Raw genomic sequence first — 22,352 nt, 5'->3', positions numbered from 1 at the left:
AAATCCAATTTTGCCAGTTTTCTATGGCCTTCCAAAAGTTCATAAAAATCTTGAGAATCCTCCATTCAGGCCAATTGTGGCAGCCACAGAGAGCGTGTTTGATCCATTATCAAGATATTTAGACAAACTACTCCAACCTATTGTACAAACTACTTCAACATACTTGAGAGACACGACACATTTCTTGAACAACATTAACCAAATTGAGGATGATTGGATTCTATTTACATTAGATGTTCAATCACTATACACATCGATCCCACATGAAGAAGGACTGGAAGCCTTAGAATGGATATTACTAAAACAAGAGTTTTTTTCAGGGAATCAAGTATTTGCTATAGAATTAGCAAAATTAGTATTAAACAACAACTACTTCAGGTTTCAAGGTAAATACTACCTACAAACATCTGGTACATCAATGGGGTCAGCAATGGCCCCAGCTTATGCTAACATTTTTATGTTTCACTTTGAAACTCAATATATACTGGAACACCCCACATGGTCAATACATTTGGCCATGTGGAGACGGTATATAGATGACATATTTGCCATCTGGAAAGGTACCAAGCAGGAGCTACAATCATTTTTCGAATATCTGAATACATGCAATAACCGAATTAAGTTTACCCTAGCGGTAGGCGATCCAGCAATTCACTTTTTGGATGTAAAAATATTCCCAGAACAAAGAAAATTACATACAACAGTGTTCAGGAAACCTACAGATGTGAATAACAGCTTGTTTTTTACAAGTCATCATCCACATCATTTAAAAAAGAATTTACCACTGAGCCAATTTCAAAGAATAAAACGGATTATTTCAAAAGAAGATACATATGAAGACACTGAGAAGGAACAGATAGAGAGATTCAAAGAGAGGGGATTTCCAGAAATTATTTTATCTCAAGCCAAAGAGAAATGTAAACTGAAGAAAAGGACAGAACTCCTAAAACAACAACGGAAGGAACATAGAAGTAATCCTCCTTTGATCTACCTCACAAAATATTCAACAAAGAGTGCACACATCAAAAGAATGCTACAAAAAAACTGGAAAATCACAAGGTTAGACCCACAAATTAGTGGTCTCTTTCCAGAACCACCACTAATGGCATATACCAGAGGAAAGAACCTACGAGACTCACTAGTTAAAGCAGAAAGAGTTAGCAAGATACAACAAAGATTTCTTGGGAAACCAAAGAAGGGTACGTTCCCCTGCTTAAATTGCAGTCAATGTAACAATGTACAAAAGGGTCCGATAATAAGACATCCATACACAGGACAAAAAATAAACCTACAACATTATGCAACATGTGAAAGTAAATGTATCATATATGGATTAATCTGTCCGTGTGGCAAATATTACGTGGGGCAAACTATCAGACGTGCCAAAGACCGTATCTCAGAACACAAATCAAATATCAGAACTGGCAATATAAAATCACCTGTGGCAAGACATTTCAAAGAGCAGGATCACACAATTTCACAACTAAAATTTGTAATCCTGGAAACAATCATGAGACCACCCAGAGGTGGAAATCTAGAACAAATACTAACACGCAGAGAAATGTTCTGGATTCACAAGTTAGATGCCCTGGAACCGAAAGGAATGAATGAGGAATACAACCTAAGTTCCTTTTTATGAAAAATATGTATAGGAATAGGGCATTGAATAGCCCTATTAACAACTAGAAATGGGGGCGGTACTACAAAAAGTTGGAGAAATAGATAAGTGTGTTTGAAAAGAGGAGTAATAAAAATGTATATTACATTGCGATCTGATGGAAAAATGATCCGGAAAATTGGGGAGAAAAGGCAAAATTATCAACTAATGTTACAATAAGTGCACTTGGGGTTAGAGACTCTGCAACATAGATATAAAAGAGAACTACTCATAGGGACCTCGAGTTCCATGATGCACTATTATGTACAAATAGATTGAAAAACTACGATTCCCGTAATTCCATAGAACCATGTGAGTCGATCACGTAAACACGAATGACAATAAGGATTAGCACCATAGATCTTCACGACCCTAGTGTCAGGTGTCTTGAGTAAAACTTAACGGAAACAGTCAATACACGCACTTAGAACGTTTATTTCTCCCATAACGCTCACCATTCACTACATTTGAACTCGTATCCCATGTAAACTACGATTCCCATAATTCCAAAGAATCAGGTGACATGATCACATGAGTATAAAGGTACTAGTTGCCAGGCAACCGGGCTAATTTGGAAACAGGAAGAAGCAGTGTGGGGACGGTGGAATAGTCTGTTCAGGTAAAATTAAAACGACTCGGTATCGAAATGCAGACTTATTAAGTGTTAAATGGACGAAATGTTTATACATTACTAACAGTGAACATCCTCAACAGATAGAGACATTCACGGAGACACAGCGAAAGGAGAGAATAGGAGTGTTGAGTAAAGGAACGTTCACGGCGGCTTTCTGTTACTGGCTCAGGTAAACAGAGGAAGTTCCTTAAATTAATTATTTTTTGCAACACATGCAAATACGAGCAAGCTAGATAATGTATTGACGAAAATTATGGCTATAACACAGGAAGGAAACGTTCACACACGAAGAGAGAGGGATAAGCACCGTGAAGTCGATAGAACATTCAGCAGAATACCAAGTCGGAATTGTACGAAGAAACATAACTGACATTTGAAATCTGAGAAGAGGTGTCATCCGTTCCGATAAGAACACACAGGTATGATTGGATATCACACAGTTTGAAGTAGATTTACACAGCATTTGATAATACTAAGGACATTAAGTAACACAAAAACATATCCTATCGTTTACAGATAACCAAACACGAATTGGGAAACTTAGAAGGATGACGTTTCCATCATTTCACAATGGAATAGTTGTAACGGAAACTGACGAAGGAGTGTTCGTTTACTAAAGAGAGAGGAAGTTCGCTTTCCATAACCATTATATTATTGTTTGGACATTATCATGAAGAATCAAAAAATGAATGATTAGAGTTTGAAAAAAGTGTTATTGTTATTGCTCCTGAAGAAGAGAGTCAAATCTCTCGAAACGCGTTGAGCTACTTTTTTAAGTTTTTAATTTTGTGGCATTAATTTTGTGGCATTGGTGAAAACAACTAACTTTTGTTCTAAAATTTGTGGCATTGGTGAAAACAACTAATTTTTGTTTTGTTACTTGTATAACTAAAGTTAATTAAAAAATTTACTAAATATCAAATCAATCAAAAAAGTGTAAAAACGGTGGATTTAACTGTTTAGAAACACGTTAATGTTGAATGTGGTTAAATAAAACTGTCTTTAGGTTTGCATGATAGAATAACTATTTAACAATCATTAAACTTTGTCTCCTGTTGCCCGCCCTGCTCAAGCCCTGTGTCTCTCTCCTGTTCCCCCCACCCGCTCATGTCCCGTGTCTCTCTCCTGTTGCCCCCCACCCCCCGCTCATGCACCGTGTCTGTCTCCTGTACCCCCCCACCCCCCGCTCATGCCCTGTGTCACTCTTCTGTTGCCCCCCACCCCCTGCTCATGCCCTGTGTCTGTCTCCGATACGCCCCCCACCCCCTGCTCATGCCCCATGTCTGTCTCCTGTACACCCCCACCCCCTGCTCATGCCCCGTGTCTGTCTCCTGTACCCCCCCACCCCCCGCTCATGCCCTGTGTCACTCTTCTGTTGCCCCCCACCCCCTGCTCATGCCCCGTGTCTGTCTCCTATACGCCCCCCACCCCCTGCTCATGCCCCATGTCTGTCTCCTGTACACCCCCACCCCCTGCTCATGCCCCGTGTCTCTCTCCTGTACCCCCCACCACCCGCTAATGCCCTGTGTCTGTCTCCTGTTCCCCCACCCCCGCTCATGCCCCATGTCTGTCTCCTCTTGCTCCCACCCATGCCCCGTGTCTGTCTCCTGTACCCCCCCACTCCGCGCTCATGCCTGTGTCTCTCTCCTGTGCCCCCCACACCCCGCTAATGCCCCGCGTCTGTCTCCTGTTGCCCCCCACCCCCCTCTCATGCCCCGTGTCTGTCTCCTGTTCTCCCCACCCCCTGCTCATGCTCCGTATCTTTCTCCTGTTCCCCCCCACCCCCTGCTCATGCCCCGTGTCTGTCTCCTGTTGCCCTCACCCCCCGCTCCTGCCCCGTGTCTGTCTCCTGTTGCACCCCACCCCCGCTCCTGCCCTGTTTCTCTCTCCTGTTGCCCCCCACCCCCCGCTCATGCCCCGTGTCTGTCTCTTTTGTTTGTTTCCCCCACCCCCCGCTCATGCCCTGTGTCTGTCTCCTGTTCCCCCCACCCCCCGCTCATGCCCTGTGTCTCTCTCCTGTTACCCCCCACCCCCCGCACATGCCGCGTGTCTGTCTCCTGTACCCCCCACCCCCCGTTCATGCTCGTGTCTGTCTCCTGTACCCCCCACCCCCCCGCTCATGCCCCATGTCTGTCTCCTGTTGCCCCCCTGCTCATGCCCCGTGTCTGTCGCCTGTTCCCCCCTCCCGCTCATGTCCCGTGTCTCTCTCCTGTTGCCCCCCACCCCCTGCTCATGCCCCATGTCTGTCTCCTGTACCCCCCCGCTCATGCCCTGTGTCTCTCTTCTGTTTCCCCCCACCCCCTGCTCATGCCCCGTGTCTGTCTCCTGTACGCCCCCACCCCCTGCTCATTCCCCGTGTCTGTCTCCTGTACCCCCCACCCCCTGCTTATGCCCCATGTCTGTCTCCTGTAACAACCCACCCCCCGCTCATGCCCCGTGTCTCTCTCCTGTACCCCCCACCCCCCGCTAATGCCCTGTGTCTGTCTCCTGTTCCCCCACCCCCGCTCATGCCCCATGTCTGTCTCCTCTTGCTCCCACCCATGCCCCGTGTCTGTCTCCTGTACCCCCCCACTCCGCGCTCATGCCCGTGTCTCTCTCCTGTGCCCCCACACCCCCGCTAATGCCCCACGTCTGTCTCCTGTTGCCCCCCACCCCCCTCTCATGCCCCGTGTCTGTCTCCTGTTCTCCCCACCCCCTGCTCATGCTCCGTGTCTTTCTCCTGTTCCCCCCACCCCCTGCTCATGCCCCGTGTCTGTCTCCTGTTGCCCTCACCCCCCGCTCCTGCCCCGTGTCTGTCTCCTGTTGCCCCCCACCCCCGCTCCTGCCCTGTTTCTCTCTCCTGTTGCCCCCCACCCCCCGCTCATGCCCCGTGTCTGTCTCTTTTGTTTCCCCCACCCCCCGCTCATGCCCTGTGTCTGTCTCCTGTTCCCCCCACCCCCCGCTCATGCCCCGTGTCTCTCTCCTGTTACCCCCCACCCCCCGCACATGCCGCCTGTCTGTATCCTGTACCCCCCACCCCCCGTTCATGCTCGTGTCTGTCTCCTGTACCCCCCCACCCCCCCCGCTCATGCCCCATGTCTGTCTCCTGTTGCCCCCCTGCTCATGCCCCGTGTCTGTCGCCTGTTCCCCCCTCCCGCTCATGTCCCGTGTCTCTCTCCTGTTGCCCCCCACCCCCCGCTCATGCCCCATGTCTGTCTCCTGTACCCCCCGCTCATGCCCTGTGTCTCTCTTCTGTTTCCCCCCACCCCCTGCTCATGCCCCGTGTCTGTCTCCTGTACGCCCCCACCCCCTGCTCATTCCCCGTGTCTGTCTCCTGTACCCCCCCACCCCCTGCTTATGCCCCATGTCTGTCTCCTGTAACCCCCCACCCCCCGCTCATGCCCCGTGTCTCTCTCCTGTACCCCCCACCCCCCACTCATGCCCCGTGTCTGTCTCCTGTTCCCCCCACCCCCCGCTCATGCCCCATGTCTCTCTCCTCTTGCTCCCACCTATGCCCCGTGTCTGTCTCCTGTACCCCTCACTCCGCGCTCATGCCCGTGTCTCTCTCCTGTTGAACCCCACACCCCCGCTCATGCCCCATGTCTGTCTCCTGTTGCCCCCCACCCCCTCGCTCATGCCCCGTGTCTGTCTCCTGTTGCCCCCCACCCCCCGCTCATGCCCCGTGTCTATCTCCTGTTGCCCCCCACCCCCCGCTCATGCCCCGTGTCTGTCTCCTGTTCTCCCCACCCCCCGCTCATGCTCCGTGTCTCTCTCCTGTTCCCCCCCACCCCACGCTCATGCCCCGTGTCCGTCTCCTGTTGCCCCCGCTCATGCCCCGTGTCTGTCTCCTGTTGCCCCCCACTCCCCGCTCATGCCCCGTGTCTGTCTCCTGTTGCCCCCCACCCCCGCTCATGCCCTGTGACTGTCTCCTGTTGACCCCCACCCCCTGCTCATGCCCCGTGTCTGCCTCTGTTGTTCCCCCGCTCATGCCCCGTGTCTGTCTCCTGTTCCCCCCACCCCCCGCTCATGCCCCGTGTCTCTCTCCTGTTGCCCCCCACCCCCTGCTCATGCCCGGTGTATGTCTCCTGTACCCACCCGACCCCCGCTCTTGCCCCATGTGTCTTTCCCCCTCCCACCCACCCCCGGTCTTGCCCCGTGTGTCTTTCCCCCTCTCGCCCACCCGCGGTTTTGCTCGTGTCTCTTTCCCCCTCCTGCCCACACCCGCTCTTGCCCCGTTTCTCTTTCCCCCTCCCGCCCACCCCCGCTCTTGCCCTGTGTCTCTTTCCCCCTCCCGCCCACCCCCGCTCTTGCCCCGTGGCTCTTTCCCCCTCCCGCCCATCCCGCTCTTGCCCCGTGTCTCTTTCCCCCTCCCGCCCCCCCGCTCTTGACCCCTCCCCCCTCCCGCCCACTCCCGCTCTTGCCCCCTTCCACCCACCCCCGCTCTTGCCCCGTGTCTCTTTCCCCCTCCCGCTCACCCCCGCTCTTGTCCCGTGTCTCTTTCCCCCTCCCGCCCACCCCCGCTCTTGCCCCGTGTTTCTTTCCCCCTCCCGCCCACCCCCGCTCTTGCCCCGTGTCTCTTTCCCCCTCCCGCCCACCCCCGCTCTTGCCCCGTGTCTCTTTCCACTCTCCCGCCCACCCCCGCTCTTGCCCCGTGTCTCTTTCCCCCTCCCACCCACCCCGCTCTTGCCCCGTGTCTCTTGCCCCCTCCCACCCAACCCCGCTCTTGCCCCCTCCCACCCACCCGCGCTCTTGCCCCGTGTCTTTCCCCCTCCCTCCCGCCCCCACTCTTGCCCCGTGTCTTTCCCCTACCCTCCCACCTCCGCTCTTGCCCCGTGTCTTCCCCCTCCCGCCCACCCCCGCTCTTGCCCCGTGTCTTCCCCCTCCCACCCACCCCCGCTGTTGCCCCGTGTCTTTCCCCCTCCCGCCCACCCCCGCTCTTGTCCCGTGTCTTTCCCCCTCCCACCCACCCCCACTCTTGCCCCGTGTCTTTCCCCCTCCCGCCCACCCCCGCTTTTGCCCGGTGTCTTTCCCCCTCCCGCCCACCCCCGCTCTTGCCCCGCACCCCTGCTCTTGCCCCGTGTCTTTCCCCCTCCCGCCCACCCCCGCTCTTGCCCCGCACCCCCGCTCTTGCCCCGTGTCTTTCCCTGTGTCTGTCTCCTGTTGCCCCCCACCCCCTGCTCATGCCCCGTGTCTGTCTCTGTTGTTCCCCCGCTCATGCCATGTGTCTGTCTCCTGTTCCCCCACCCCCCGCTCATGCCCCGTGTCTCTCTCCTGTTGCCCCCCATCCCCCCTCATGCCCCGTGTCTGTCTCCTGTACCCCCCCACCCCCGCTCTTGCCCCGTGTGTCTTTCCCCCTCCCGCCCACCTCTGCTCTTGCCCCATGTGTCTTTCCCCCTCCCGCCCACCCCCGGTCTTGCCCTGTGTGTCTTTCCCCCTCGCGCCCACCCCTGCTCTTGCCCCCTCCCTCCCAACCCCGCTCTTGCCCCGTGTCTCTTTCCCCCTCCCGCCCACCCCCGCTCTTGCCCCGTGTCTCTTTCCCCCTCCCGCCCACCCCCGCTCTTGCCCTGTGTCTCTTTCCCCCTCCCGCCCACCTCCGCTCTTGCCCCGTGGCTCTTTACCCCTCCCGCCCACCCCCGCTCTTGCCCCGTGTCTCTTTCCCCCTCCCGCCCACCCCTGCTCTTGCCCCCTCCCCCCCGCCCACTTCCGCTCTTGCCCCCTCCCGCCCACCCCCGCTCTTGCCCCGTGGCTCTTTCACCCTCCCGCCCACCCCCGCTCTTGCCCCGTGTCTCTTTCCCCCTCCCGCCCACCCCCGCTCTTGCCCCCTCCCCCCTCCCGCCCACTCCCGCTCTTGCCCCCTCCCACCCACCCCCGCTCTTGCCCCGTGTCTCTTTCCCCCTCCCGCTCACCCCCGCTCTTGGCCCATGTCTCTTTCCCCCTCCCGCCCACCCCCGCTCTTGCCCCGTGTCTCTTTCCCCCTCCCGCCCACCCCCGCTCTTGCCCCGTGTCTCTTTCCCCCTCCCGCCCACCCCCGCTCTTGCCCCGTGTCTCTTTCCCCTCTCCCGCCCACCCCCGCTCTTGCCCCGTGTCTCTTTCCCCCTCCCACCCACCCCTGCTCTTGCCCCGTCTTGCCCCGTGTCTCTTGCCCCCTCTCACCCAACCCCTCTCTTGCCCCCTCCCACCCACCCCCGCTCTTGCCCCGTGTCTTTCCCCCTCCCTCCCGCCCCCACTCTTGCCCCGTGTCTTTCCCCTACCCTCCCACCCCCGCTCTTGCCCCGTGTCTTCCCCCTCCCGCCCACCCCCGCTCTTGCCCCGTGTCTTCCCCCTCCCACCCACCCCCGCTGTTGCCCCGTGTCTTTCCCCCTCCCGCCCACCCCCGCTCTTGCCCCGTGTCTTTCCCCCTCCCACCCACCCCCACTCTTGCCCCGTGTCTTTCCCCCTCCCGCCCACCCCCGCTTTTGCCCGGTGTCTTTCCCCCTCCTGCCCACCCCCGCTCTTGCCCCGCACCCCTGCTCTTGCCCCGTGTCTTTCCCCCTCCCGCCCACCCCCGCTCTTGCCCCGCACCCCCGCTCTTGCCCCGTGTCTTTCCCTGTGTCTGTCTCCTGTTGCCCCCCACCCCCTGCTCATGCCCCGTGTCTGTCTCTGTTGTTCCCCCGCTCATGCCATGTGTCTGTCTCCTGTTCCCCCACCCCCCGCTCATGCCCCGTGTCTCTCTCCTGTTGCCCCCCACCCCCCGCTCAAGCCCAGTGTCTGTCTCCTGTACCCCCCCACCCCCGCTCTTGCCCCGTGTGTCTTTCCCCCTCCCGCCCACCTCTGCTCTTGCCCCATGTGTCTTTCCCCCTCCCGCCCACCCCCGGTCTTGCCCCGTGTGTCTTTCCCCCTCGCGCCCACCTCTGCTCTTGCCCCCTCCCTCCCACCCCCGCTCTTGCCCCGTGTCTCTTTCCCCCTCCCGCCCACCCCCGCTCTTGCCCCGTGTCTCTTTCCCCCTCCCGCCCACCCCCGCTCTTGCCCTGTGTCTCTTTCCCCCTCCCGCCCACCCCCGCTCTTGCCCCGTGGCTCTTTACCCCTCCCGCCCACCCCCACTCTTGCCCTGTGTCTCTTTCCCCCTCCCGCCCTCCCCCGCTCTTGCCCCCTCCCCCCTCCCGCCCACTTCCGCTCTTTCCCCCTCCCTCCCACCCCCGCTCTTGCCCCGTGGCTCTTTCCCCCTCCCGCCCACCGCCGCTCTTGCCCCGTGTCTCTTTCCCCCTCCCGCCCACCCCCGCTCTTGCCCCCTCCCCCCTCCCGCCCACTCCGGCTCTTGGCCCGTGTCTCTTTCCCCCTCCCGCCCACCCCCGCTCTTGCCCCACACCCCTGCTCTTGCCCCGTGTCTTTCCCCCTCCCGCCCACCCCCGCTCTTGCCCCGGACCCTTGCTCTTGCCCCGTGTCTTTCCCTGTGTCTGTCTCCTGTTGCCCCCCACCCCCTGCTCATGCCCCGTGTCTGTCTCTGTTGTTCCCCCGCTCATGCCCCGTGTCTGTCTCCTGTTCCCCCCACCCCCCGCTCATGCCCCGTGTCTCTCTCCTGTTGCCCCCCACCCCCCGCTCATGCCCCGTGTCTGTCTCCTGTACCCCCCCACCCCCGCTCTTGCCCCATGTGTCTTTCCCCCTCCCGCCCACCTCTGCTCTTGCCCCATGTGTCTTTCCCCCTCCCGCCCACCCCCGGTCTTGCCCTGTGTGTCTTTCCCCCTCGTGCCCACCCCTGCTCTTGCCCCCTCCCTCCCACCCCCGCTCTTGCCCCGTGTCTCTTTCCCCCTCCCGCCCACCCCCGCTCTTGCCCCGTGTCTCTTTCCCCCTCCCGCCCACCCCCGCTCTTGCCCTGTGTCTCTTTCCCCCTCCCGCCCACCCCCGCTCTTGCCCCGTGGCTCTTTACCCGTCCCGCCCACCCCCGCTCTTGCCCCGTGTCTCTTTCCCCCTCCCGCCCACCCCCGCTCTTGCCCCCTCCCCCCTCCCGCCCACTTCCGCTCTTGCCCCCTCTCGCCCACCCCCGCTCTTGCCCCGTGGCTCTTTCCCCCTCCCGCCCACACCCGCTCTTGCCCCGTGTCTCTTTCCTCCTCCCGCCCACCCCCGCTCTTGCCCCCTCCCCCCTCCCGCCCACTCCCGCTCTTGCCCCCTCCCACCCACCCCCGCTCTTGCCCCGTGTCTCTTTCCCCCTCCCGCTCACCCCCGCTCTTGGCCCGTGTCTCTTTCCCCCTCCCGCCCACCCCCGCTCTTGCCCCGTGTCTCTTTCCCCCTCCCGCCCACCCCCGCTCTTGCCCCGTGTCTCTTTCCCCCTCCCGCCCACCCCCGCTCTTGCCCCGTGTCTCTTTCCCCCTCCCGCCCACCCCCGCTCTTGCCCCGTGTCTCTTTCCCCCTCCCACCCACCCCCGCTCTTGCCCCGTCTTGCCCCGTGTCTCTTGCCCCCTCCCACCCACCCCCGCTCTTGCCCCGTGTCTTTCCCCCTCCCTCCCACCCCCACTCTTGCCCCGTGTCTTTCCCCTACCCTCCCACCCCCGCTCTTGCCCCGTGTCTTCATCCTCCCGCCCACCCCCGCTCTTGCCCCGTGTCTTCCCCCTCCCGCCCACCCCCGCTGTTGCCCCGTGTCTTTCCCCCTCCTGCCCACCCCCGCTCTTGCCCCGTGTCTTTCCGCCTCCCACCCAACCCCACTCTTGCCCCGTGTCTTTCCCCCTCCCGCCCACCCCCGCTTTTGCCCGGTGTCTTTCCCCCTCCCGCCCACCCCCGCTCTTGCCCCGCACCCCTGCTCTTGCCCCGTGTCTTTCCCCCTCCCGCCCACCCCCGCTCTTGCCCCACACCCCGCTCTTGCCCCGTGTCTTTCCCTGTGTCTGTCTCCTGTTGCCCCCCACCCCCTGCTCATGCCCCGTGTCTGTCTCTGTTGTTCCCCCGCTCATGCCCGTGTCTGTCTCCTGTTCCCCCCACCCCCCGCTCATGCCCCGTGTCTCTCTCCTGTTGCCCCCCACCCCCCGCTCATGCCCCGGGTCTGTCTCCTGTACCCCCCCACCCCCGCTCTTGCCCCGTGTGTATTTCCCCCTCCCGCCCACCTCTGCTCTTGCCCATGTGTCTTTCCCCCTCCCGCCCACCCCCGGTCTTGCCCCGTGTGTCTTTCCCCCTCGCGCCCACCCCTGCTCTTGCCCCCTCCCTCCCACCCCCGCTCTTGCCCCGTGTCTCTTTCCCCCTCCCGCCCACCCCCGCTCTTGCCCCGTGTCTCTTTCCCCCTCCCGCCCACCCCCGCTCTTGCCCTGTGTCTCTTTCCCCCTCCCGCCCACCCCTGCTCTTGCCCCCTCCCTCCGACCCCCGCTCTTGCCCCGTGTCTCTTTCCCCCTCCCGCCCACCCCCGCTCTTGCCCCGTGTCTCTTTCCCCCTCCCGCCCACCCCCGCTCTTGCCCTGTGTCTCTTTCCCCCTCCCGGCCACCCCCGCTCTTGCCCCGTGGCTCTTTACCCGTCCCGCCCACCCCCACTCTTGCCCCGTGTCTCTTTCCCCCTCCCGCCCACCCCCGCTCTTGCCCCCTCCCCCCTCCCGCCCACTTCCGCTCTTGCCCCCTCTCGCCCACCCCCGCTCTTGCCCCGTGGCTCTTTCCCCCTCCCGCCCACCCCCGCTCTTGCCCCGTGTCTCTTTCCCCCTCCTGCCCACCCCCGCTCTTGCCCCGTGTCTCTTTCCCCCTCCTGCCCACCCCCGCTTTTGCCCCGTGTCTCTTTCCCCCTCCCGCCCACCCCTGCTCTTGCCCCGTGTCTCTTTCCCCCTCCCACCCACCCCCGCTCTTGCCCCGTCTTGCCCCGTGTCTCTTGCCCCCTCCCACCCAACCCCGCTCTTGCCCCCTCCCCCCTCCCGCCCACTCCCGCTCTTGCCCCCTCCCACCCACCCCCGCTCTTGCCCCGTGTCTCTTTCCCCCTCCCGCTCACCCCCGCTCTTGGCCCGTGTCTCTTTCCCCCTCCCGCCCACCCCCGCTCTTGCCCCGTGTCTCTTTCCCCCTCCCGCCCGCCCCCGCTCTTGCCCCGTGTCTCTTTCCCCCTCCTGCCCACCCCCGCTTTTGCCCCGTGTCTCTTTCCCCCTCCCGCCCACCCCTGCTCTTGCCCCGTGTCTTTCCCCCTCCCTCCCACCCCCACTCTTGCCCCGTGTCTTTCCCCTACCCTCCCACCCTCGCTCTTGCCCCGTGTCTTCCCCCTCCCGCCCACCCCCGCTGTTGCCCCATGTCTTCCCCCTCCCGCCCACCCCCGCTGTTGCCCCGTGTCTTTCCCCCTCCCGCCCACCCCCGCTCTTGCCCCGTGTCTTTCCGCCTCCCACCCACCCCCACTCTTGCCCCGTGTCTTTCCCCCTCCCGCCCACCCCCGCTTTTGCCCGGTGTCTTTCCCCCTCCCGCCCACCCCCGCTTTTGCCCCGCACCCCCGCTCTTGCCCCGTGTCTTTCCCTGTGTCTGTCTCCTGTTGCCCCCCACCCCCTGCTCATGCCCCGCACCCCCGCTCTTGCCCCGTGTCTTTCCCTGTGTCTGTCTCCTGTTGCCCCCCACCCCCTGCTCATGCCCCGTGTCTGTCTCTGTTGTTCCCCCGCTCATGCCCGTGTCTGTCTCCTGTTCCCCCCACCCCCCGCTCATGCCCCGTGTCTCTCTCCTGTGGCCCCCCACCCCCCGTTCATGCCCCGTGTCTGTCTCCTGTACCCCCCCACCCCCGCTCTTGCCCCGTGTGTATTTCCCCCTCCCGCCCACCTCTGCTCTTGCCCATGTGTCTTTCCCCCTCCCGCCCACCCCCGGTCTTGCCCCGTGTGTCTTTCCCCCTCGCGCCCACCCCTGCTCTTGCCCCCTCCCTCCCACCCCCGCTCTTGCCCCGTGTCTCTTTCCCCCTCCTGCCCACCCCCGCTCTTGCCCCGTGTCTCTTTCCCCCTCCCGCCCACCCCCGCTCTTGCCCTGTGTCTCTTTCCCCCTCCCGCCCACTCCCGCTCTTGCCCCGTGGCTCTTTACCCCTCCCGCCCCCCCCGCTCTTGCCCCGTGTCTCTTTCCCCCTCCCGCCCACCCCTGCTCTTGCCCCCTCACCGCTCCCGCCCGTTTCCGCTCTTGCCCCCTCCCGCCCACCCCCGCTCTTGCCCCGTGTCTCTTTCCCCCTCCCGCCCACCCCCGCTCTTGGCCCGTGTCTCTTTCCCCCTACCACCCACCCCCGCTCTTGCCCCGTGTCTCTTTCCCCCTCCCGCCCACCCCCGCTCTTGCCCCGTGTCTCTTTCCCCCTCCCGCCCACCCCCGCTCTTGCCCCGTGTCTCTTTCCCCCTCCCGCCCACCCCCGCTCTTGCCCCGTGTCTCTTTCCCCCTCCCGCCCACCCCTGCTCTTACCCCGTGTCTCTTTCCCCCTCCCGCCCACCACCGATCTGGCCCCATCTTGCCCCGTGTCTCTTGCCCCCTCCCACCCAACCCCGCTCTTGCCCCCTCCCGCCCACCCCCGCTGTTGCCCCGTGTCTTTCCCCCTCCCGCCCACCCCCGCTCTTGCCCTGTGTCTTTCCCCCTCCCGCCCACCCCCGCTCTTGCCCCGTGTCTTTTCCCCCCCCACCCACCCCCACTCTTGCCCCGTGTCTTCCCCCTCCCGCCCACCCCCGCTTTTGCCCGGTGTCTTTCCCCCCCCGCTATTGCCTCGTGTCTTTCCCCCTCCCTCCCACCCCCGCACTTGCCCCGTACCCCCGCTCTTGCCCCGTGTCTTTCCCCCTGCCGCCCACCCCCGCTCTTGCCCCGTGTCTTTCCCCCTGCTGCCCACCTCCGCTATTGCCCCGTGTCTTTCTCCCGCCCGCCCACCCCCGCTCTTGCCCCGTGTCTTTCTCCCTCCCGCCCACCCCTGCTCTTGCCCCGTGTCTTTCTCCCTCCCGCCCACCCCCACTCATGCCCCTTGTGTCTCTCTCCCTTCTGCCCACCCCCCGCTCATGTTTCGTGTGTCTCTCTCCCTCCCCCCACCCCCCGCTCATGCCCCATGTCTGTCTTCTGTTCCCCCCGCTCATGCCCCGTGTCTGTCTCCTTTTCTCTTCACACCCCGCTCATGCCCCATGTCTGTGTCCTGTTCCCCCATCCCCCGCTCATGCCCCGTGTCTGTCTCCTGTTCCCCCCACACGCTCATGCCCCATGTCTCTCTCTTGTTGCCCCCCACCCCCCCGCTCATGCCCCGTGTTTGTCTCCTGTTCTCCCTACCCCCTGCTCATGCCCCGTGTCTTTTTCCTGTTCCTCCCACCCCCCGCTCATGCCCCGTGTCTGTCTCCTGTTCCCCCAACCCTCGCTCATGCCCCATGTCTGTCTCCTGTTCCCCCCACCCCCCGCTCATGCCCCGTGTCTGTCTCCTGTTGCCCCTCACCCCCCGCTCATGCCCCGTGTCTCTCCTGTTGCCCCCCACCCCCCGCTCATGCCCGTGTCTGTCTCCTGTTGCCCCCCACCCCCCGCTCATGCCCGTGTCTGTCTCCTGTTGCCCCCCACCCCCTGCTCATGCCCCGTGTCTGTCTCCTGTTGCCCCCCACCCCCCGCTCATGCCCCGTGTCTGTCTCCTGTTGCCCCTCACCCCCCGCTCATGCCCCGTGTCTGTCTCCTGTTGCCCCCCACCCCCTGCTCATGCCCTGTGTCTGTCTCCTGTTGCCCTCCACCCCCCGCTCCTGCCCCGTGTCTGTCTCTGTTGTTCCCCACACCCCCTGCTCATGCCCGTGTCTGTCTCCTGTTCCCTCCACCCCCCGCTCATGCCCCGTGTCTGTCTCCTGTACCCCCCACCGCCCGCTCATGCCCTGTGTCTGTCTCCTGTTGCCCCCCCGCTCATGCCCCGTGTCTGTCTCCGGTTCCCCCCACCCGCTCATGTCCCGTGTCTCTCTCCTGTTGCCCCCCACCCCCCGCTCATGTCCTGTGTCTGTCTCCTGTTGCCCCCCACCCCCTCTCATGCCCCGTGTCTGTCTCCTGTTCTCCCCACCCCCCGCTCATGCTCTGTGTCTGTCTCCTGTTTCCCCCCACCCCCTGCTCATGCCCCATGTCTGTCTCCTTTTGCCCTCACCCCCCGCTCATGCCCCATGTCTGTCTCCTGTTGCCCCCCACCCCCCGCTCCTGCCCTGTGTCTCTCTCCTGTTGCCCCCCACCCCCCGCTCATGCCCCGTGTCTGTCTCTTTTGTTCCCCCCACCCCCGGCTCATGCCCTGTGTCTGTCTCCTGTTCCTCCCACCCCCCGCTCATGCCCCGTGTCTCTCTCCTGTTGCCCCCCACCCCCTGTTCATGCCCCGTGTCTGTCACCTGTACCCCCCCACCCTCGCTCATGCTTGTGTCTGTCTCCTGTACCCCCCACCCCCCGCTCATGCCCCATGTCTGTCTCCTGTTGCCCCCCTGCTCATGCCCCGTGTCTGTCTCCTGTTCCCCCCACCTGCTCATGTCCCGTGTCTCTCTCCTGTTGCCCCCCACCCCCGCTCATGCCCCGTGTCTGTCTCCTGTACCCCCCCACCCCTCCCGCTCATGCTATGTGTCTCTCTTCTGTTGCCTCCTCCCCCTGCTCATGCCCCGTGTCTGTCTCCTGTACCCCCCCACCCCCCGCTCCTGCCCCATGTCTCTCTCCTGTTGCCCCCCACTACCCCGCTCATGCCCCATGTCTGTCTTCTGTACCCCCCACCCCCCACTCATGCCCTGTGTCTGTCTCCTGTTCCCCCCACCCCTCGCTCATGCCCCATGTCTGTCTCCTCTTGCTCCCACCCATGCCCCGTGTCTGTCTCCGGTACCCCCCACTCCGCGCTCATGCCGTGTCTCTCTCCTGTTGCCCCCAACACTCCCGCACATGCCCCGTGTCTGTCTCCTGTTGCCCCCCACCCCCTCGCTCATGCCCCGTGTCTGTCTCCTGTTCTCCCCACCCCCCGCTCATGCCCCGTGTCTGTCTCCTGTTCCTCCCACCTCCGCTCATGCCCTGTGTCTGTCTCCTGTTGCCCTCCACCCCCCGCTCATGCCCCGTGTCTGTCTCCTGTTCTCCCCACCCCCGCTCATGCTCCGTGTCTGTCTCCTGTTCCCGCCCACCCCCCGCTCATGCCCCGTGTCTGTCTCCTGTTGCCCCCCCGCTCATGCCCTGTGTCTGTCTCCTGTTGCCCCCCACCCCCTGCTCATGCCCCGTGTCTGTCCCTGTTGTTCCCCCACCCCCGCTCATGCCCCGTGTCTGTCTCCGGTTCCCCCCACCCGCTCATGTCCCGTGTCTCTCTCCTGTTGCCCCCCACCCCCCGCTCATGTCCTGTGTCTGTCTCCTGTTGCCCCCCACCCCCTCTCATGCCCCGTGTCTGTCTCCTGTTCTCCCCACCCCCCGCTCATGCTCTGTGTCTGTCTCCTGTTTCCCCCCACCCCCTGCTCATGCCCCATGTCTGTCTCCTTTTGCCCTCACCCCCCGCTCATGCCCCATGTCTGTCTCCTGTTGCCCCCCACCCCCTGCTCCTGCCCTGTGTCTCTCTCCTGTTGCCCCCCACCCCCCGCTCATGCCCCGTGTCTGTCTCTTTTGTTCCCCCCACCCCCGGCTCATGCCCTGTGTCTGTCTCCTGTTCCTCCCACCCCCCGCTCATGCCCCGTGTCTCTCTCCTGTTGCCCCCCACCCCCTGTTCATGCCCCGTGTCTGTCACCTGTACCCCCCCACCCTCGCTCATGCTTGTGTCTGTCTCCTGTACCCCCCACCCCCCGCTCATGCCCCATGTCTGTCTCCTGTTGCCCCCCTGCTCATGCCCCGTGTCTGTCTCCTGTTCCCCCCACCTGCTCATGTCCCGTGTCTCTCTCCTGTTGCCCCCCACCCCCGCTCATGCCCCGTGTCTGTCTCCTGTACCCCCCCACCCCTCCCGCTCATGCTATGTGTCTCTCTTCTGTTGCCTCCTCCCCCTGCTCATGCCCCGTGTCTGTCTCCTGTACCCCCCCACCCCCCGCTCCTGCCCCATGTCTCTCTCCTGTTGCCCCCCACTACCCCGCTCATGCCCCGTGTCTGTCTTCTGTACCCCCCACCCCCCACTCATGCCCTGTGTCTGTCTCCTGTTCCCCCCACCCCTCGCTCATGCCCCATGTCTGTCTCCTCTTGCTCCCACCCATGCCCCGTGTCTGTCTCCGGTACCCCCCACTCCGCGCTCATGCCGTGTCTCTCTCCTGTTGCCCCCAACACTCCCGCACATGCCCCGTGTCTGTCTCCTGTTGCCCCCCACCCCCTCGCTCATGCCCCGTGTCTGTCTCCTGTTCTCCCCACCCCCCGCTCATGCCCCGTGTCTGTCTCCTGTTCCTCCCACCTCCGCTCATGCCCTGTGTCTGTCTCCTTTTGCCCTCACCCCCCGCTCATGCCCCATGTCTGTCTCCTGTTGCCCCCCACCCCCCGCTCCTGCCCTGTGTCTCTCTCCTGTTGCCCCCCACCCCCCGCTCATGCCCCGTGTCTGTCTCTTTTGTTCCCCCCACCCCCGGCTCATGCCCTGTGTCTGTCTCCTGTTCCTCCCACCCCCCGCTCATGCCCCGTGTCTCTCTCCTGTTGCCCCCTACCCCCTGTTCATGCCCCGTGTCTGTCACCTGTACCCCCCCACCCTCGCTCATGCTTGTGTCTGTCTCCTGTACCCCCCACCCCCCGCTCATGCCCCATGTCTGTCTCCTGTTGCCCCCCTGCTCATGCCCCGTGTCTCTCTCCTGTTGCCCCCCACCCCCGCTCATGCCCCGTGTCTGTCTCCTGTACCCCCCCACCCCTCCCGCTCATGCTATGTGTCTCTCTTCTGTTGCCTCCTCCCCCTGCTCATGCCCCATGTCTGTCTCCTGTACCCCCCCACCCCCCGCTCCTGCCCCATGTCTCTCTCCTGTTGCCCCCCACTACCCCGCTCATGCCCCGTGTCTGTCTTCTGTACCCCCCACCCCCCACTCATGCCCTGTGTCTGTCTCCTGTTCCCCCCACCCCTCGCTCATGCCCCATGTCTGTCTCCTCTTGCTCCCACCCATGCCCCGTGTCTGTCTCCGGTACCCCCCACTCCGCGCTCATGCCGTGTCTCTCTCCTGTTGCCCCCAACACTCCCGCACATGCCCCGTGTCTGTCTCCTGTTGCCCCCCACCCCCTCGCTCATGCCCCGTGTCTGTCTCCTGTTCTCCCCACCCCCCGCTCATGCCCCGTGTCTGTCTCCTGTTCCTCCCACCCCCGCTCATGCCCTGTGTCTGTCTCCTGTTGCCCTCCACCCCCCGCTCATGCCCCGTGTCTGTCTCCTGTTCTCCCCACCCCCGCTCATGCTCCGTGTCTGTCTCCTGTTCCCGCCCACCCCCCGCTCATGCCCCGTGTCTGTCTCCTGTTGCCCCCCCGCTCATGCCCTGTGTCTGTCTCCTGTTGCCCCCCACCCCCTGCTCATGCCCCGTGTCTGTCCCTGTTGTTCCCCCACCCCCGCTCATGCCCCGTGTCTGTCTCCTGTTCCCCCCACCCCCTGCTCATGCCCCGTGTCTCTCTCCTGTTGCCCCCACCCCCCGCTCATGCCCCGTGTCTGTCTCCTGTACCCCCCAGCCCCCGCTCATGCCCGTGTCTGTCTCCTGTTGCATCCCCACTCATGCCCCGTGTCTGTCTGATGTTCCCCCCACCCACTCATGTCCCGTGTCTCTCTCCTGTTGCCCCCCACCCCCCGCTCATGCCCCGTGTCTGTCTCCTGTACCCCCCACGCTCATGCCCCGTGTCTCTTTCCTGTTGCCCCCGACTCCCCCGCTCATGCCCCGTGTCTGTCTTCTGTTCCCCCCACCCCCTGCCCCGTGTCTGTCTCCTGTTCCCCCATCCCCCGCTCATGCCCCGTGTCTGTCTCCTGTTGCCCCCACCCATGCCCCATGTCTGTCTCCTGCATTCCCCCACTCCACGCTCATGCCCCGTGTCTCTCTCCTGTTGCCCCCCACGCCCCCCGCTCATGCCCCATGTCTGTCTCCTGTTGCCCCCCACCCCCTGCTCATTCCCCGTGCCTGTTTCCTGTTCTCCCCACCCCCGCTCATGCCCCGTATCTGTCTCCTGTTCCCCCATCCCCCGCTCATGCCCCGTGTCTGTCTCCTGTTCCCCCACCCCCCCGCTCATGCTCCGTGTCTGTCTCCTGTTCTCCCCACCCCCCGCTCATGTCCCGTGTCTCTCTCCTGTTGACCCCACCCCCTGCTCATGCCCCGTGTCTGTCTCCTTATCCCCCCACCCCCTGCTCATGCCCCGTGTTTCCCTCGTGTTACCCCACGTCCCCCGCTCATACTCCGTGTCTCCCTCGTGTTCCCCCACCCCCTGCTCATGCCCCTTGTCTCTCTCCTTTCCTCCCCACCCCCGCTCATGTCCCGTGTGTGCCCTGTACCCCCCCGCTCATGCCCTGTGTCTCCCTCGTGTTCCTCCCTACCCCCTGCTCATACCCCATGTCTCCCTCATGTTCCTCCCCATACGCTGCTCATGCCCCGTGTCTCTCTCGTGTTCCCCCACCACCTCTCCTGCCCTGTGTTTCCTTCCTTTTCCCCCCACCCCCTGCTCATGCTCCGTTTGTACCCTGTTCCCTCTCACCCACCGCTCATGCCCATGTGTCTCCCCTGTGCCCCCCCAACCCCGCTCATGCGCCGTTGTGTTCTTTATACACCTCGCCTTCCCTTTCCATGGTGGCCATCTTGGTAAAAGATTTTCCTTCCTACACCGAGACGCCGCAGGCGTCCCGGCGTAGGAAGGAAAATCTTTTTGTTTTTTTTACCACCCGGCATTCCCACTTTGAGGACATAAGATGTTAGTGGTCTTCATCTATTGAAAAGGATGTTATGGTCACGTTGTACTAATAAAAACCTGTCGGGGGGAAATTCTGCCGGGGTCGGCCGGGCCGTCCGCAGACCTCCGGGCAGGGACGCCCCAACTCCTCCCGTATATCCCAGATGAGATAGAGTATGAGACACACGCAAGAAGCAAGGTGACTCTGCTGTTTATTAGACAAAAACGGCAGGGATGGGTCAAGGAGCGTACGCGTCCGTCCTGACACACACACAATCGTAGGGCTCGCAGGCCCTTTTTACTGTATTATGACGCACTACCTGCGTCACTTTAGAACGTTAACAAAAAACCTATCGCCACTCTTAATTTGTTCCTCGAGTGGTAGGGTTAGTATAGCACACGTATAGAGAACAATGTTAGTGGTCGAAGGTTAGTCAGGTGATATATCTGGGTTGTCCCTACAATTAGATACATGAGAATTGTTACATGAAGACTCCTAATGATTGGTTAATATTACTGGCGTCAGTGATAAGAGCCCCATGTTCTAATTGGTGCGCCCGTGAGCTTCCCAGCCTGGGACCACCGCTGTTCCCAGCTCTCGGTGTACCTGCAATTTGCAACAATGTTTCACTATGGGTACGTGTAGACAATGTGAGGATTTATTCATAGCTGGAAGGCTGACCGCTCCCACTGTCGCAGATGTCCATTGATCCTTTCAAGTGTATCTGCCTGTGTCTCATAACGAGGGATCCAGACGCCTCTTTCCTCCTGGGCTTGGCATCTCGTCAGGTTCGGCTTGGTCACGTGAGGTGGGACCGTGTTTGAGGCATAATTCTGCACAATTAATATTGTTTTTTCACTGTGTGTCTGGTTTAATTTGTAGGTGTGACTTTAACGTTGGTGCGCGGCGTGCGAGGTTGCAACATCGTGCCCTTGATGATTTGCTCTTGGAATGTGGGTTTGCAACATTGCGACCTTGGCTGGTTGCTTCGCCGGGCTCATTCTGCAGGATCAGCAACCTGACTCTTGTTTTGTTAATGTCCACGGGAGCTCTTGCTTGCGGCCTACTTAGGCCTGGTGTATAAGTGGGTCCGTCTGGTGCACAGGTGCTTTAGGTTACAGTACCATATAGTTTCATGACCAGTATCGTGTCTTCATTATATTTCTCATGGTGGCAACTGGTTTTAAGAGAAGCGTGAGCAAGCTTTTTAGATGAGTTCATGACTCGTCTTGCGTTTCTGCATGTTGAAAGCCTATGTAGAAAATAATAAAGATGCACGTCCGTGAGTATGTCTGTCGCCTACGTCATAGCACTGGGTATATTCTTCGTATAGATTGGTGCGGGAGTGTCCAGTGTGTATATTTGCACAGGTGTGCTTAACCGTTGGCTAGGTCGTCATGGCATCTCTAACGACGTGTATATTTTAGTCTAGTTGGATCGTGCCGCAGGTGTCGGCATGGCCAGTGCGGGCTGCTGGGCAGGCAGGTGGACACATCCGTATGTTCCTGTACCAGGGTATCTGGTCGTCTGGTAGATGGACAAACTCTTCTCGTGGCGGGTGTCTGGGTCGTGACCCTTTAGGCCAAGCGCGAGAGGTGAAGGACGGGAGTCTGGTCTTCCATTCTCCCACTTCAGTCCCCCCTCTGGTCGACTTGTCGACCACAAACATATCCTTTTCGTTATCTCCTCTTACTCCCCATATCTTAGTTATTCCTCCTAGATGTCCATAGTGGTTAACATGATCTTCAAATGACCAATACATATATTCACAGGTTCCTCCAGGAGTACAGTATACCCATTTCCCTATGTAGCTCCTGGGGTTTCTTGGGTTCTCGATCTTCACCGATGGTGGGTCTAGATGGTTGGTGATGATTTGGTTGCGCAACTTCTCCCTCTCCTGTATTATCACGCTTGTGTGTTGGCCGTCATCTGCTGGCATCAAGGGGTGCATACCCACCATTTCAAGCAACTCGTCAGTGGTACGTGCCTTCCGGGCCTTCCAAAATCTTATTATGATCAGTGTAGCTCCAGCCAAAATAGTACAACCCACTATAATTTTCAGTCCATCTGACAGCCAGGATGGCATCCATAGTGAAAACCAGCTCTTATCCTTGTTTACAGCGTTACTTTCATCCATCATTTTGGAGTGCATCTGGGCCAATTGTGAAACTGCTTCTGTCAGTGTACCATTGTCAGCATCGTTGGCAGGAATGAACGTGCAGCATGATTGGCCTATCTTTGCACAAACTCCTCCTTCCATGGCTGTGAGAAGGTCCAATACATATCTGTTCTGGAGTGCTACCATCCTTATAGCTCGCAGCTCCTCTTTTATTGCGTTGAATCCATTTACTGTAGAATTGATGGTCATCATTAGTTCCCATCTAGTTATCTGGAGCC

This window comes from Ambystoma mexicanum, chromosome 4p (genome assembly GCF_040938575.1).
Source record: "Ambystoma mexicanum isolate Mex_15411 chromosome 4p, UKY_AmexF1_1, whole genome shotgun sequence".
Taxonomy (NCBI): Eukaryota; Metazoa; Chordata; class Amphibia; order Caudata; family Ambystomatidae; genus Ambystoma; species Ambystoma mexicanum.
The sequence above is the reverse complement of the archived record's forward strand: the minus strand, read 5'-3'. Positions refer to the sequence as shown.